Below are 16,579 nucleotides of genomic sequence, written 5' to 3' on the forward strand. Positions count from 1 at the left end.
CCTGAGTGCCTCCGCTGCCTGGGATTGTCACCCCTCCTATGCTCGCATCCTTCCTAATAGACTCAGCAAAGGGTTCAATACAGCAAACAAACAAGACTGGGGAGAGAGGACAGCCCTGTCTGACTCCAGATTTGATCGGGAAACTTTCCGATTCCCACCCGTTGATTGAGACTGCGCTACTGATGTTTGTGTACAGCAGTTGGATCCAATTGCAGATTCCCTCCCCAAACCCCATTTTGGAAAGCACGTCCATCATGTAGGTGTGCGATATCCTGTCAAAAGCCTTCTCCTGGTCCGGGCTGATGAGGCACGTGTCCACCCTCCTGTCCCGTACGTAGGCGATCGTATCCCTGAGTAGCGCGAGACTATCAGAGATCTTCCTGCCGGGTACAGTACAGGTCTGATCGGGGTGAATCACCAACTCCAGAGCAGATTTGACTTGACTGGCTATGACTTTGGACAGAATCTTGTAGTCAACATTAAGCAGTGAGATGGGCCGCCAATTTCTGATTTCTGCCCTCTCCCCCTTCTGCTTGTAAATGAGGGTGATGATGCCTTTCCTCATGGATTCTGCCATGCTGCCGGCCAGGAGCATACTCTCGTATACTTCCAGCAGGTCCGGGCCGACCCAGTCCCACAGGGCCGAGTACAACTCGACTGGTAAGCCATCGCTCCCGGGAGTTTTACTCGTCTCGAAGGACTCGACGGCCTTTGTCAGCCCGTCCAGAGTTAGCGGCTTGTCCAATCTCTCCCTCCTGCTGTCATCTAAGACCTCTGTGATAGATGACAGGAAGGACTGGGAGGCTCTGCTGTCTGTGGGCTTCGCGTCATACAGCCCAGCATAAAAGGATTTGCTGATCCTTAGTATGTCGGACTACGAAGACGTTACCGAGCCATCTTCTTCCTTCAGGCTGCTGATAACAGAGCTCTCTCTGTGTACCTTTTGGAAGAAGTAACGCGAGCACGTCGCATCCTGCTCGATGGAGCGGACGCTGGACCGGAAGATGATCTTGGAGGCCTCCTGGCAAAGAGCGAGGCCTGCTGGCTCTTCACCTCTTGGAGGTCCTCTTTGACCTCGACCCCCATTGACTGCAACCTGAGTAGATTTTGCATAATTTTCTGGAGTCGGGACATTTCCCTCTGTCTCTCTCTCGCCCTCTGAACACCTTTGTGGATGAAGAACCTCTTGATGTTCTCCTTGATCGCTTCCCACCAGTGAACTGGAGACTCAAAGAGGGGTTTCACGGTCCTCCAACCTTTCTAATCCCTTTTGAGTTCCTCAACGTTCTCTGGGGTCAGCAGTGTAGCATTGAGCTTCCACGTCCCTCTGCCAACCCGCTGGTCGTCCTGTAAGTGACAGTCGGCCAGTAAGAGGCAGTGGTCGGAGAAGAACACCGGCTTGACGTCGGTGGATCCGACTGTGACAACACGGGACACAAACAGGAAGTCAATCCTGGAACGGGCAGACCCGTCCGATCTTGACCATGTGTATCTGCGCTGCGCTCCGTCTGCAGGTTTGCTGAAGACGTCGTGCAGTTTGGCATCTTTAACTGTTTCCATTAGGAATCTGGACGTAGCGTCCAGTTTGCTGTCGTCACTGCCGGATCGTCCAGCCGCATCGATGATGCAGTTGAAGTCACTGCCTAGGATGACCGGCCTGGACGTCGCAGGCAGCAGTGGGAGCTGCTGTAAGACGGTCAGCCGCTCGCTGCGTTGTACCGGGGCGTACACGTTGATCAACCAGAGCGGAGCATTGTTGTACATCACGTCTGCTACAAGGAGGCGACCGCCCACCACCTCCTTAACTTCGGAGATGGTGAAGTTACCTCCCCGCAGCAGAATACCCAGGCCGGAGGAACGGCAATCATTACCCCCTGACCAGATCGATGGCCCGTGGGACCACCATCGCGACCACTGCCTGTAGGTGCTGAGGTGTGGTATTCCACACTCCTGCAGAAACAGTAGGTCAGCTTTGACCTTGGCAAGGTAATCCAAGGTTGAAACACATCACGTAGTAGATTTAATGCTACGCACATTAATGGAAGCAATTCTTACACCCATTTTTTAAAAAAAAGTTATTTGTTGCTTCCCATACCATTTGTCCTTGCTAGTCCCAGTCCTTCGGGATGTTCCTGCATACCCATCGTGTGCGCAAGCAGTTTCACGTTGGTTGGGCTCAGAAACCCCTCCTGCTTTTTCATGCAGTGTTTGTTCCGCTCGGGTGACATCGGGGGGGGGTCTTGTAGGCAGAGGGGATTAGGTTGTCCTCAGCTGCTTCTATCTGTTCCTCCTCGAAACCATCACTGCTCCCGGCTTCCCGGAGCTCAGGTGCGCCAGACGTGTCTTTGCTCCCGGCGTCCCGGATCTGAGATGCGTTGGCCACGTCGTTACGTGTGGTGCATTGGGATTGGGGCACGCCGGGCCTATCACAGCTTCCAGTGCCTGGGGGCTGGGATGCTTTATCATCCATCTCGGAGTTCTGCCGCCTCTTTTGAAGGGGCTGTCGTTCCAGCATTCCCCCGTCCAGTGAAGAGGAGTTGTTGCAGTCTGATTCAGAAGATAGCCTCCTCTTGCCACTGGTTTGGGTGGTGGCTTTTGGATGTTTTTTCTTTGTGGTTCTCCTCTGGACCACTTGCCACTGACCTGTTTGTCCATCTGCTGCCTCCTCCTCCATTGATTCTGTCTGTGGAGGAGGGGATTCCAGGCGCTGGGTAGGTGCTGGGTCGCTGGTTTCCGCTGCCTCCCCTTCCTTCTCAGGTTGAAGTTCCTCACTGCGGAGAAAGTTGCTGGTCTCCTTTCGAACACCGGACGCCTTCGTCGAACCTTCTCCCGGCTTTCCCTTGGGCCTTGCCGCCTGAGCATAACTGAGGCAGCGTTTGGGGCAGGTTTTGTAGAGATGGCCTGCCGCACCGCACAAGTTGCAACACTTCGCCTGCTTACAGTCCTTGGTCTGATGGCCTTCCTCCTTGCAGTTCTTGCAAACAACCGTGCTGCAGTTGGCTGCCATGTGACCAGATTTGCCACAGGTGCGGCAAACTCTGGGCTGCCCAGCGTAGACCAAGAAGCCTCGACTTCCCCCGATAGCGAAGCTGGAGGGAGGGTGGATGATGGCTCCACTGGGATCTACCTTCAAGGTCACCTTGACCTGCCGCTTGCTGGTCCAAATCCCAAAGGGGTCCTTGACATCAGTGCTGCTGCCGGCCACCTCGATGTGCCTGGCGAGAAAGGTGAGTACATCCACCACCGGAACATGGGGGTTGTAGAGGTGAATCGTCACCACCCGGTCCCGTTGTGACGGAAGCGTGAAGAACGGCTCCGCTGTGAGGATCGACAGTGGCTCCCGGTCCCCTTTCTCCTTGAACGCCTTCAGGAACTTGATGCCTCCCGCCACGTTCCGGAACGTCACGTCGAAGTATCCACTGCTGGGGAAATCCTGCAGGCAGAAAACGTCCGTCGCTTGAAATCCGCAGCAATCGAAGAGAATTTTCTTGATGAAGAAGGTGCGATCGACCGGTGCATCTCCTTCCTTGTCCTTCACGACCACCCGAACGGTGTTGCGCACTCCCTGGCCCGAAGCTCGAAAATTGGTTATAGCCATTTTACTCAAAGCTTCCCCAGGATCAAAAGGCAATGATCATGGTCTCTTCTCAATCAAATAAGCACTGATAAGAACAGATACTATACTTGATCTTAGCCAAAAGGCCGAGAAGCCTTAGTATGTACCGTATGCAATACTTCAGGAGATTGACTTTAGTATGTTATGAATCGTAAATGTACACACTGCCTGTCTACAACCTGTCACATTTTTGTCACACCTTTTTGTGTCAACTATTTCCAATATAAATTCCCATATTCATTATCATGGAAACTGCCTATGTCAGCTTATTGTTGTGCTGTAATTTACTCTGGTGGAACTGCAGCTTTTCAATTTTGCATCTTAGTTTCTCAATTTGTAATGCAAAGAAACTCTATGCCCAACCAACTCTACTTCCCTGCTTCCTAAATTGCTGTAACAATAAATAAACAATAAAATTCAAATATTATATAAAAATAAGAACATCATGTATCTCAATAAAATGGATACTGAATTGCATTTGCAAGCCATGGCCCATTTATTCCCTGGACTCTAACCCCACTTCACCTCAAGACTGTACTTGGCCTTGACTCGCCATCTCCAAAAGACAGGCGATTGACTAGCTTTATCTGAATCTACATTAGGACTGGCCCTTATTTGAATTAGTGTGCACATTGCATGTTGTTCGATCAAAGTTTAGACCAGTCTGGGCATTGCAGAGTGAAGCCAGAGAGCAATGCAGAGTGAAGCCAGTTGTAAAAAGCTTTAGGGTGAAATGGGGCCTTAAGCAGTACTGATGCTGCACATAGTGCAACTGATGCAGATACTGCATGTCGTCAAACCAGACATTTGACTTGGTGTGCTGCTTTAATTTCTAGATGTTTCATCATATGCTACAAATGGAAATTTCACATTCTGTGCAGGAATCCATACTTTTTTTTCAAATGAGAACAGAAAGTGCTGGAAATAATCAGGTCTGGCAGCATCTGTGGAGAGAGAAACAGAGTTAACATTTCAGGTCTGCGACCCTTCATCAGAATATTTTTTTCATCTGCCTAGTGCAGCTGTTTCTAAGTTATTGTTACGACCGTGTGAGGAAGGGGTTTCAGACTCCTCTTTCGCCCCTTCTCTGGTTTGACCGCAACAGTGATTTAACTTACCACCTCGTTGAGCACTTGCTCCTGTTCCTCTAATATAATTGCAAATGAACCAATCGGAGAAGTCTTCTTGAGTTTAAACAATAAAGATGTAAGTTCATTAACCTCGACACTCTAAACTGATTAAAATTACTAAAATACGCGACACATCCACGCACACATTCACACGAGAGGCACGCACATACAAATAGGTTACAGAGGAAAAAACAGAGTTTGGAGGTTGGAGTAAAGTCTTTTAGTTGAAGATGTAGTCCTGAAGTCCTTGCTGGGCCACACTCGGTTCAGACATGCTTCTCAGGTTCCCGAAGGCAGAAGAGGGGCTTTATCCGTGTCCCCTGGTTGCTGGCTGTGCTGGGCTGCAGGTTTGAATCTGAGGCATCGCTGGAACTTTACTGGAAAGAGGGAGAGAGAGAGAGATTGCAGCTCTCTTTTTGGCTTACAGTAACAGTACTTCTTCCTGAGGCACAATTCGCAAACTCCCAGAGTTATGCAAGCAGTCATGTGATGTGACCACCTCTTTGATTGAAACAGCATCTTCTGGAATGATCTTTGAAATTCAAGGCTGTTCAGACATACTGGGTGGGGTGGTTTGGTTCTTTCACAGACAATGGGTGTCAATGACTTTTGACGACGTGTTGACAAAACCATTTTAGGTAGTTGAATCAGAGAGCATCCCATTTTTCTGGTTCGACTGGGTAATCACCTCTGTCTCCATCCGGCCTTTGGCTTCTCATGTGCATATTGTGTGTGGCCATCTTGGCTGCTCGCTGTTTTTTGAAGTTATTTGTAGCAATCTCAGTAAAAGCTTCAGGCAAAGTTCCACATGACCAAATTAATATTTCCATTTGGCTTGTGGGGTTTTCGTCACAGTTATATTATTTCTTTCAGTGATGTAGAGCTTTATTATTACAGATTTGGCCAAAGTAATTGAAAATCATTGAAGCTTTATCAGAACCGGTGTTTCAGGTTGCAGACAGGGCTGGTACTGTGGCAAATAAGCTTGTATAGCAAGTTCAAGTGACAGATTGCCTGGGGCTCTAACCTGTGACCATCTGATTAGCAAACAAGACCGCCATCAGAATCTAAAAGCAAAATACTGGGGATGCTGGAAATATGAAACAAAACAGAAGATGCTGGAAATACTCAGCAGGCCAGACTGCTTTGGCAGAGAGGGACACAGAGTTCACGTTTCAGGTCTGTGACTTTTCATCAGAACTGGCAAAAGTTAGAAATGTAATAGGTTTTGAGCAGGTGGGGTGGGGGTAATACAAAAGAGAAGATCTGTGATAGGGTGGAGGGCAAGACAGGTTAAATAACAAAACGTTTCACAGTATAACGCCAAGGGGATTGGTAATGGGACAAGTAAAGAAACAAAAGATGTATCTTGATGAGGTGTAAATGGCAGGATAGCAGCTGACCAAACAAAAGTAAAGGGATTAAGAAGGGGTGGGAGAAGGAAAAAATGAATCAACAATAAAAAAAACACTAGAAGAGAAATAAATGAGGGCAGAGGTTATGATCTAAAATTATTGAATTCAATGTTGAGCCCGGAAGGCTGTAAAGTGCCCAGTTGAAAGATGAGGTGCTGTTCCTCGAGCTTTGTTTGAACTCTGTAGCAGGCTAGAGTGGGAGCAAGGTGGAGAATTGAAATGACAAGTGACTGGAAGCTCGGGGTCGCGCTTGCGGTCTAAATGGAGGTGTTCCACAAAGTGGTCACCCAATCTGTGTTTAGTCTCCCCAGTATAGAGATGACCATTGTCAGCAGCGAATACAGTATACTAAATTGAAAGGAGTACAAGTAAATTGCTATTTCATGCGGAATGAGTGTTTGGGGCACTGGATGGTGAGAAGGGAGGAGGTAAAAGGGCAAGTATTGCATCTCCTGCACTTGAATGGAAAGGTATCGTAGGAAAGGGGGAGGTATTGGAGGTGACTGAGGGGTGGACCAGGGTGTCGCAGAGGGAATGGCCCCTTCAGAATGCTGAAAGGAGACTGGAGGGGAAGATGTGTTTGGTGGGGCATCATGTTGGAGGTGGTGGAAATGGCAGAGGATGGTCCATTGAATATGGAGGTCAGTGGGGTGGAAGGTGAGGCCATGGGGGTCATAGTTCTGGGAGGGAGGGGAAAGGGTGAGAGCAGAAGTGTGTGAAATAGATCAGACATGGCTGAGGGCTCTGTCTACCACGGTAGGAGGGAACCTTTGGTTGGGGATAAAGGAAGACATATCGGAAGTGCTAGTATGGAAGGTTGCATCGTCTGAAAAAACGCGACGGAGATGGAGAAACTGGGAAAGTGGAATTGAGTCCTTACAGGAAGTGGGATATGAGGAAGTGTAGTCCAGGTAGCTGTGGGAGTCTGTGGGCTTATAGTGTATATTGGTTGATAGCCTGTCCCCAGAAATGGAGACAGAAAAATCGAGGAAGGAAAGGGAGGAGTCGGAGATGGACCATGTGAAGGTGGGAGAAGGATGGAAATTGGAAACAAAGTCCATGAAGTGTTCCAGTTCAGGGCGAGAGCAGGAAGTGGCACCGATGCAGTCATCAATGTACCATCATCAATGGTGAGGGAGGGGGCCTGAGTAGGACTGGAACAAGAAATGTTCCACATATCCCATAAAAAGGCAGGTTTGGACCCATGTGGTACCCATAGCAACACCTTGTATTGGGAGGAAGTGAGTGGAGTTGAAGGAGAAGTTGTTCATATGTGAGAACTAGTTCAGTCAGGCGGAGGATGGTGGTGATGGATGGGGACTGGTTGAGCTTCCAATCAAGAAAAAAGTGAGCTCTCAGACCATCCTGGTGGGGGATGGGAGTGTAAAGGGATTGGACGCCCATGATAAAAAGGAGATGTTGAGGGCCAGGAATCTGGAAACTTTTGAAGTAATGGAGGGCATTGGAGAGTCACGGATGTAGGTGGGAAGAGACTGGACAAGGGGAGTAAAAGCAGAGTCAGGGCAGGAACAGTCTGAAATGATGAGTCTAGGAGGACAGTCTTTTTTGTAGATTTTGGGAAGGAGGTAGAAGTGGACTGTACGGGTTTGGGGAACAATGAGGCTGGAGGCCGTGGAAGGAAGATCTCCAGAGGAGATGAGGTCCATGACAGTCCAGATCAATGGCTTGATGTTTGGTAGTGCAGTCATGATCCAGCGGGAGGTAGGAAGAAGTGTCAGACAGTTGGCAGTCAGCCTCTGCTAGCTAGAGGTCAGTGCGCCAGGCAACAGTGGCACCACCCTTGTCAGGAGGTTTGATGACAATGTTAAGGTTGGACATGAGACAACAGAGTATTGCAAATTCAGAGGGAGCTAGGTTAGAGCAAGTGAGGCGAGCAGAGAAATTGAGACGGCCGATGTCATGCTGGCAGTTCTCTGAAAAGATCGAGGGAGGGTAAGAGGCCAGAGGGATGGGTCCAGGTGGAGGGAGAACATTAGAGACAGATAAAAGGGCCTGCTGAACGGGGATGGCTCCTGGCCAAGAAGTGTGTGTAGAGGCGGAGATGACGGAAGAAGAGCTCAGCAGAGCTCAAAATCCATTGGGGTGGGGGCATAATGGGATGAAGCTGATGCCTTTGCTGAGGATAGTCAGTGAGCGGAAGGTCAGAAGATATCGTGAATACATGGCAAGGGGTGAGATTTGAAGATGAGATGGAGTCAGAGGGAAGGGAAAGGGAAGAAGGATCCAGAGGGGTGTTGGTACCCATGAGTTGTTGAAGCTTGCGATCCTTCATACCTGAAAGGAGGATAGAAAGTTTTTTTGTGAAGATGCCAGATGAGGCAAAGAATGAAATGAAACTGTGGATGAGGACAGCTTTGAGATAGAATAAGTTGGTGTTGTATAAGAGAGAGATCGAGAATATGCACGTAGCAGCACACTGAGAGTGGATCTTGGGGTATGGCGAGAACAACAGTTCGAGGAATGCTGAATGTCTAGCAGATAACTGTAATCGTGGATGGATCCAAAACACGAAGGGTGGAATTTCAGTTGGAATCCCCGTGGAATAAATAGGAGTCGGACCTTATTGTATTGAATGGTGGAGCAGTCTCAATGGACATATGGTCTACTCTTGCTCCTATTTCTTGTGTTCTACCTTGTCAGACCAGTTGTTGAGGAAGGAGATGTGGCTGTGAAAGCGAGTTTTGGTAGTTACCTGACCAAACACAAGAAGAGAGATAGAAAGCAATGAAGGTGAACAAGGTATAACACAAGAAATAGGAGCAGGAGTAGACCATATGTCCATTGAGACTGCTCCGCCATTCAATATGATCATGGCTGATCTTAGGCTTCAACTGCACTTTCCCGCCCACTTGCCATATCCCTTGATTCCCTGAGAGAACAAAAATCTGTCTATTCCAGCCTTAAATGTGTTCAACAATGGAGCAATCACAACCCTTTGAGTGGAATAATTTCCCCTCATCTCAGTCCTAAATAATCGGCCCCTTATCTTGAGACTATGCCCCCGTGTTTTAGATTTCCCGACCAGTGGAAACAATTTCTCATTGTCTATCCTATCCATCCCCTTCAGAATCTTCTATGTTTCAATGAGATTGCCTCTCATTCTTCTAAACTCCAGAGAGAATAGCCCCAATTTACTCAGCTTCTCATCATAGGACAAGCCCCTCATACCAGGGACCAATTTAGTGAACCATTGCTATACTGTCTCCAATATAAGTATATCCTTTCCTAAATGTTGAGATAAAAACTGCACACAGTACTTCAGAAATAAAAACAAGAAATGCTGGAATCACTCAGCAGGTCTGGCAGCATCTGTGGAAAGAGAAGCAGAGTTAACGTTTCGGGTCAGTGACCCTTCAACTGACCCGAAACGTTAACTCTGCTTCTCTTTCCACAGTACTTCAGATATGGTCTCACCAAATCCCTGTACAGTTGTAGCAAGACTTTGTTATTCCTGTATTCCAGTCCCCTTGTAGTAAAGGTCAACATGCCATTTGCCTTCCTAACTGCTTGCTGTACCTGCATGCTAACTTTCTGCGTTCCTTGTACAAGCACACCCAAGTCTTTGAACATCAACACTTATAAGTTCCACACCTTTTAAAAATATATTCTGCCTGTCTATTCTTACGACCAGAGTGAATAACTTCACACTTCCCTACATTATACACCATCTGCTATCTTGTTGTCCACTCGCTTAACCTGTTTATATCTCTTTGCAGCCTGTCTATGTCCTTCCCACATCTTACCTTTCCACTTACCTTTGTATCATCAGCAAACTTAGATACATTACTCACTGTCTCTTCATTGAAATCATTAATATAGATTGTAAATAGCTGAGGCCCCAGCACTGATTCTTGTGGCACTCTCCCGCCTGCCAACTTGAAAATGTCCCGTTTATATCCACCCTTTGCTTCCTGTCAGTTAACCAATCCTCTATCCATGCTAATATATTACCTTAAACTCCATGAGCCCTTATCTTGCCCATTAACCATTTGTGTGGCACCTTATCGAATGCATTTTGGAAATCCGGGTATACGGCATCTACTGGGTCCCTTACAGTCAGAAATGGGGGAATTTATAATGGGGAACAAAGAAATGGCAAACCAATTAAATACGTGCTTTGGTTCTGTCTTCACAAAGGAGGACACAAATTACCTCCCAGAAATGTTGGGGAACATAGGGTCTAGTGAGAAGAAGTGTATGAAATCAGTATTAGTAGGGAAATGGTGTTAGGGAAATTAACGGGATTGAAGGCCGATAAATCCCTAGGGTCTGATAATCTACATTCCAGAGTACTTAAGGAAGTGGCCCTAGAAATAGTAGATGCGTTGCTGGCCATTTTCAAAATTCTATAGACTCTGGAACAGTTCCAATGGATTGGAGGGTAGCTAATGTAACCCCACTATTTAAAAAAGGAGGTAGAGAGAAAACAGGAAATAGACCGGTTAGCCTGTCATCAGTAGTGGGGAAAATGCAAGAGTCCATTATAAAAGATGTAATAGCAGAGCACTTGGAAAACAATGACAGGATTGGACAAAGTCAACATGGATTTACAAAAGGGAAATCATGCTTGACAAATCTACTGGAATTTTTTGAGGATGTAACTAGTAGAATAGATAAGGAAAAACCAGTGGATATGGTGTATTTGGACTTTCAGAAGGCTTTCGATAAGGTCCCAATTAAGAGATTAGAGTGCAAAATGAAAGCACATGGGATTGGGGGTAAGGTACTGACATGGATAGAGAACTGGTTGGCAGACAGGAAACAAAGAGTAGGACTGAACATAAAATAAAAACAAGATATGCTGGAAATACTCAGCAGGTCTGGCAGCATCTGTGCAGACAGAAGCAGAGTTAACGTTTAAGGTCAGAGACCTTTCGCTTCTCTCTGCACAGATGCTGCCAGACCTGCTGAGTATTTCCAGCATTTCTTGTTTTTATTTCAGATTTCCAGCATCTGCAGTATTTTGCTTTTATTTTAGTAGGAATGAACAGGTCTTTTTCCGCAGGCAGCGACTAGTGGGGTACCGCAGGGATCAGTGCTAGGACTACAGCTATTCACAATATATATTAATAGATGAGGGAATTAAATGTAATATATCCAAGTTTGCAGACGACACAAGGCTGGGTGGGAGTGTGAGCTGTGAGGAGGATGCAGAGAAGCTCCAGTGTGATTTGGACAGTAGACGTGGTGTATTTGGATTTATGAAAAGGAAATCATGTTTGGCAAACCTGTTGGAGTTTTTTGTAGCATGGATAAAGGAGAACCAGTAGACGTGGTGTATTTGGATTTTCAGAAGGCTTTTGGTAAGGTCCCCTGCAGGAGGTTAGTAAACAATATTAGAGTACATGGGATTGAGGGTAATATGCTGCTTTGGATTGAGAATTGGTTAACAGGCAGAAAGCAGAAAGTAGGAATAAATGGGTCATTCTCAGGCTGTTACTAGTGGGGAACTGCAAGGATCAGTGCTGGGGCCACTGCTGTTCAGATCTATAGAAATGATTTGGAATGGGGAGCAAATATATGTCCAAATTTGCCTTTGACATAAAACTAGGTGGGAATGTAAGTTGTGAGGAGGATGCAAGGAGGCTTCATGAGACCTTGGACAGGCTAAGTGAATGGGCATAAACATAGCAGATGGGATATAATGTCAATAGGTGTGAAGTGATCCACTTTGGTACAAAAAAGAGAAAGCAGATTATTTCTTAAATGGTGAGGGGTTGGGAAGTGTTGATGTCCAAAGGGACCTCTGTGTCCTTGTTCATGAGTTACTCTAAGTTAGTATGCAGGTGCATCAAGCAATTAGGAAGACAAATGGTATATTGGCCTTCATTGCAAGGGGATTTGAGTATATGAGTAAAGATGTCTTGCTGTAATTGTATAGAGCCTTGTTGAGTCCGCACCTGGAGTATTGTGTACAGTTTTGGTCTCCTTATCTAAGGAAGGATATACTTTCCATACAGGCAGTGCAGCAGAGGTTCTCCAGACTAATCCCTGTGATGGTGGAATTGTCTTATGAGGACAGATTGCAGAAACTGGGCCTGCATTCTCTAGAGTTTCGAAGAATGAAAGGTAATCTCATTGAAACTCACAAAATTCTTACATGGCGTGACAGGGTAGATCTGGCTAGGATGTTTCTTCTGGCTGATGAGTCTAGAAACAGGTGTTACGACCAAATGAGAAAGGCTCCTCTCTCAGCCTCTTCCTGGTTTGGCTGAAACAGGGTTTAACCTTTATAACACCGTGTCTTCAGCTTCCCCTCAGTGAGTCCTTGCTAACTGCCCTCCAATTGTGATTGCAAATAAATCAACCAGACAGGTTTTCTCATATTTAAGCAAGAAAGATGTGAGTTTATTAACCTTAAAACTCTCACTCAGTTAAAACTACTAAAAATATGCAACACGACCACCCTAGCATACATATGCGATAAATACACACGCAAATAGAGACAGAAAAGGAGAAAGAATCGAAGGGGAAAGGCTTGAAGCAACAGCTGGAGTTCAATTACTGACTGGCTTTGGGTTTGATGTAAAGTCTTTGATTGAAGGTAAGCCTTGCAGTTCTCGTTGGGGCCCAGTGCACACTTTCAAACTTTTTCGCTTGTCTTCTGTCTTGAGGCTTATGTTACTTCCGTGGGTCCCTGGAACTTTGCGTGAGAGAGGGGGCTGCTCTCTTCTTGAAGTTCAGTTACAGTCTCTTCCCAAACCTGTTCTGTGTCAGGCACAATTCAAAAAAACATCAACGCAAGCTCGAGCAATAGCACCTCATTTACCGGTTAGGCTGCCGGACTGAACATTGAGTTCAGTAATTTCAGAGCATGACGGGCCCCCCTCTTTATTTTTAGTTATTTTTTCTTTGTTTATTTTAGTTTGTTTCTACTGTGCCTGCCCACTGTTTTTTTCACGTTTGTGCTTGGGGCCAGGGCTGTTCATTTTTCTGTCAATTGACACCCTCTCTGTACTAATGCTTTGTCTTTCACCACACCATTAACAGACCCTTTGCATTTGCTCCATGACCTTCTGGTCAGTTATTCTCTGTGACCTTGTCCTATCAACACCTCTTTTGTTATCTCTTGCTCCACCCCCGCTTTACTTGCTTAAAACCTTTTACATTTCTAATAGATCTGATGAAGGGTCACTGACCTGAAACGGTAACTCTGCTTCTCTCTCCAAAGATGCTGCCAGACCTGCTGAGTATTTCCAGCATTTCTTGTTTTTATTTCAAAAAACCCCATGTTGGCAGCAGGTTAGTCATTTGACTAGCTCCTTGTTTGGAGCAGCCTCACCTGCGAGATTTGTGGATTCCTCCAAGCTTACCAGACTCTCTCAGTGCGGGGGTGGAACGCTGGCTCAATGACTTTCAATGTCTCTTGACCATCACTGTTGACAAAATTCATCTTGGCTAATTGAATCAAGGAGTGCTCCCATTGTCTCTTCAGGCAACTGTCTTTTAGAATGCAAATGTGCAGCCATGTTTGCAATCATTATTCTGTAGTCTTTTTAAGCAAGTTTGTTCAATGTCCAGTAACAGTTCAAAAATAACTATTCAGGTCCTCCTCCCTCACCTCTTCTTCCAGTACATTGGGGCGGCACAGTGGTTAGCACCGCAGCCTCACAGCTTCAGCGACCCGGGTTCAGTTCTGGTCCTGCCTGTCTGGAGTTTGCAAGTTCTCCCTGTGACCACATGGGTTTCCGCCAGGTGCTCCGGTTTCCTCCTACAGCAGGTTGATAGGTAAATTGGCCATTGTAAATTGCCCCTAGTGTAGGTACATGGTAGGAGAATGGTGGGGATGTGGTAGGGAATATGGGATTAATGTAGGATTTGTATAAATGGGTGGTTGATGGTTGGCACAGACTTGGTGGGCCGAAGGGCCTATTTCAGTGCTGTATCTCTAAATAAAAAAAAATACATTGATGACTGCCGCTTCCTACTCTCGCCCTGAACTGTAAAATTTCATTGACTTTGTTTCCAGTTTCCACGGTTCTCTCACCTTCACATGATCCATTTCCGACTCTTCCCTTCCCTTCCTCGACATTTCTGTCTCCATTTCTGGGGGTAGGCTATCAACCAATATTCACTATAAGTCCACGGACTCCCGCAATATCTGGACTACACTTTCTCACACCCCACTTCTTGTAAGGACTCAACTGCATTCTCTCAGTTTCTCCGTCTTTGTCGCATCTGTTCGACAATGCAGACCTCCATACTGAGGGCCCTCAACCTTGTCCGATCTATTACACGTACTTTTGCTCCCACCTTTTCCCTTCCCTCCCAGAACCATGACAGGTTCCCTTGTCCTCACCTTCTACCCCACCAGTCTCCGTATTCAACGGACCATCCTCTGCCATTTCCGCCACCTCCAGCATGATGCCACCACTATGCACATCTTTCCTTCCAGTCCACTTTCAGCATTCCGAAGGGACCGTTTCCTCTGTGACACGCTGGTACACTCCTCAGTCATCCCCAACATCTCTCCCCTTTTCAATGGCACCTTTCCATGCAAGTGCAGGCGATGCAACACCTGCCCTTTTACTTCCTCCCTTCTCACTGTCCAGTGCCCCAAACACTCATTCCAAGTGAAATAGCGATTTACTTGTATTTCTTTCAATTTAGTGTGCTGTATTCGCTGCTGACAATGTGGTCTCCTCTACACTGGGGAGTCTAATTGCAGACTGAGTGACCGCTTTGCAGAATACCTCCGTTCAGTCCGCAAACGCAACCCCAAATTTCCTGTTACTTGTCATTTCAATTCTCCACCTTGCTCCCACTCTGACCTTCCTGTCCTTGGCCTGCTACATGTGTTCTAATGAAGCTCAACACAAGCTCCAGGAACAGCCCCATCTTTTGACTGGGCACGTTACAGCCTTCTGGACTCAACATTGAGTTCAATAATTTTAGATTATAACCTCTGCCCCCATATTTTCCTTTTCTCCTTTTTTTACTGATTTGTTTTTTCTTTCCCCACCCACCCCTTGTTTCTTGCTTAATCCTTTTACTTTGTGTTTGGATGGCTGCTGTCCAGCCATTTACAACACTGGCATCTACCCGTCAATGTGGAAAATTGCCCAGATATGTTCTGTACACAAAAAGCAGGACAAATCCAACCAGGCCAATTACCGCCCCATCAGTCTACTCTCGATCAGCAGTAAAGTGATGGAAGGTGTCGTTGACAGTGCTATCAAGCAGCACCCCCTTAGCAATAACCTGCTTAGTGACGCTCAGTTTGGGTTCCGCCAGGGCCATTCTGCTCCTGACCTCATTACAGTCTTGGTTCAAACAAGGACAAAAGAGCTAAACTAACGAGCAAAAGAGGTGAGGTGAGAGTGACTGCCCTTGACATCAAGGCAACATTTGACAGAGTATGGCATCAAGAAGCCCTAGAAAAACTGGAGTCAATAGGAATCAGGGGGAGAACTCTCCATTGGTTGGAGTTGTACCCATCACAAAGGAAAATGGTTGTGGTTGTTGGAGGTCAATCATCTGAGCTCCAGGACATCACTGCAGCAGTTTCTCAGGGTAGTGTTCTCGGCCTAACCATCTTCAGCTGCTTCATCAATGACCTTCCTTCAATCATAAGGTTAGAAGTGGGGAAATGTGGAGTAATTAGTTCAGCCATGAACTTATTGAATGGTGGAGCAGGCTTGAGGGATGGAGTGGCCTACTCTCGCTCCTAATTCATATTTTTGTATATTAGCTGATGATTGCACAATGTTCAGCACCATTTGTGACTCCTCAGATACTGAAGCAGTCAGTGTAGAAATGTAGCAAGACCGGGACAATATCCAGACTTGGGCTGATAATTGGCAAGTAATATTCGCGCCACACAAGTGCCAGGCAATGACCATCTCCAAAAAGAAAGAATCTCTTGACATTCAATGACATTACAATTACTGAATACCCCACTATCAACATCTTGGGGGTTACCATTGATCAGAAACTGAACTGGAGTGGCAATATAAATACCATGGCTACAAGAGCAGGTCAGAGGCTAGGAATCCTGTGGCGAGTAACTCCTGACTCCCTAAAGCCTGTCCACCATCTACAACGCACAAGTGAGGAGTGTGATGGAATACTCTCCACTTGCTTGGATGGATACAGTTCCAACAACACTCAAGAAGCTCGACACCATGCACGATAATGCAGCCCGCTTGATTGGCACCCCATCCACCACCTTCAACATTCACTCCCTTTACCACGATGCACAGTGGCAGCAGTGTGTACTATCAACAAGATGCACTGCAGCAATGCACCAAGGGTCCTTAGACAGCACCTTCCAAACCAGCAACCTCTACCACTTAGAAGGACAAGGACAGCAGATGCATGGGAAGACCACCGCCTGCAAGTTCCCTTCCAAGCCACATACCATCCTGACTTGGAACTATACTGCCGTTCCTTCGCTG

The 16,579-nt window shown here is 46.6% G+C and overlaps 1 protein-coding gene and 1 pseudogene across 7 annotated transcripts in view; one reads left to right on the forward strand and one right to left on the reverse strand.

The window, feature by feature from the left end:
- smtnb (smoothelin b) overlaps positions 1 to 16,579 on the forward strand; it is a 553,824-nt gene that overhangs the window by 224,847 nt on the left and 312,398 nt on the right. The window lies entirely within an intron of this gene.
- On the reverse strand, positions 3,606 to 3,714 carry LOC137383051 (U2 spliceosomal RNA; annotated as a pseudogene).

The sequence above is a fragment of the Heterodontus francisci genome, chromosome 23 (assembly GCF_036365525.1).
Source record: "Heterodontus francisci isolate sHetFra1 chromosome 23, sHetFra1.hap1, whole genome shotgun sequence".
NCBI classification, from domain to species: Eukaryota; Metazoa; Chordata; class Chondrichthyes; order Heterodontiformes; family Heterodontidae; genus Heterodontus; species Heterodontus francisci.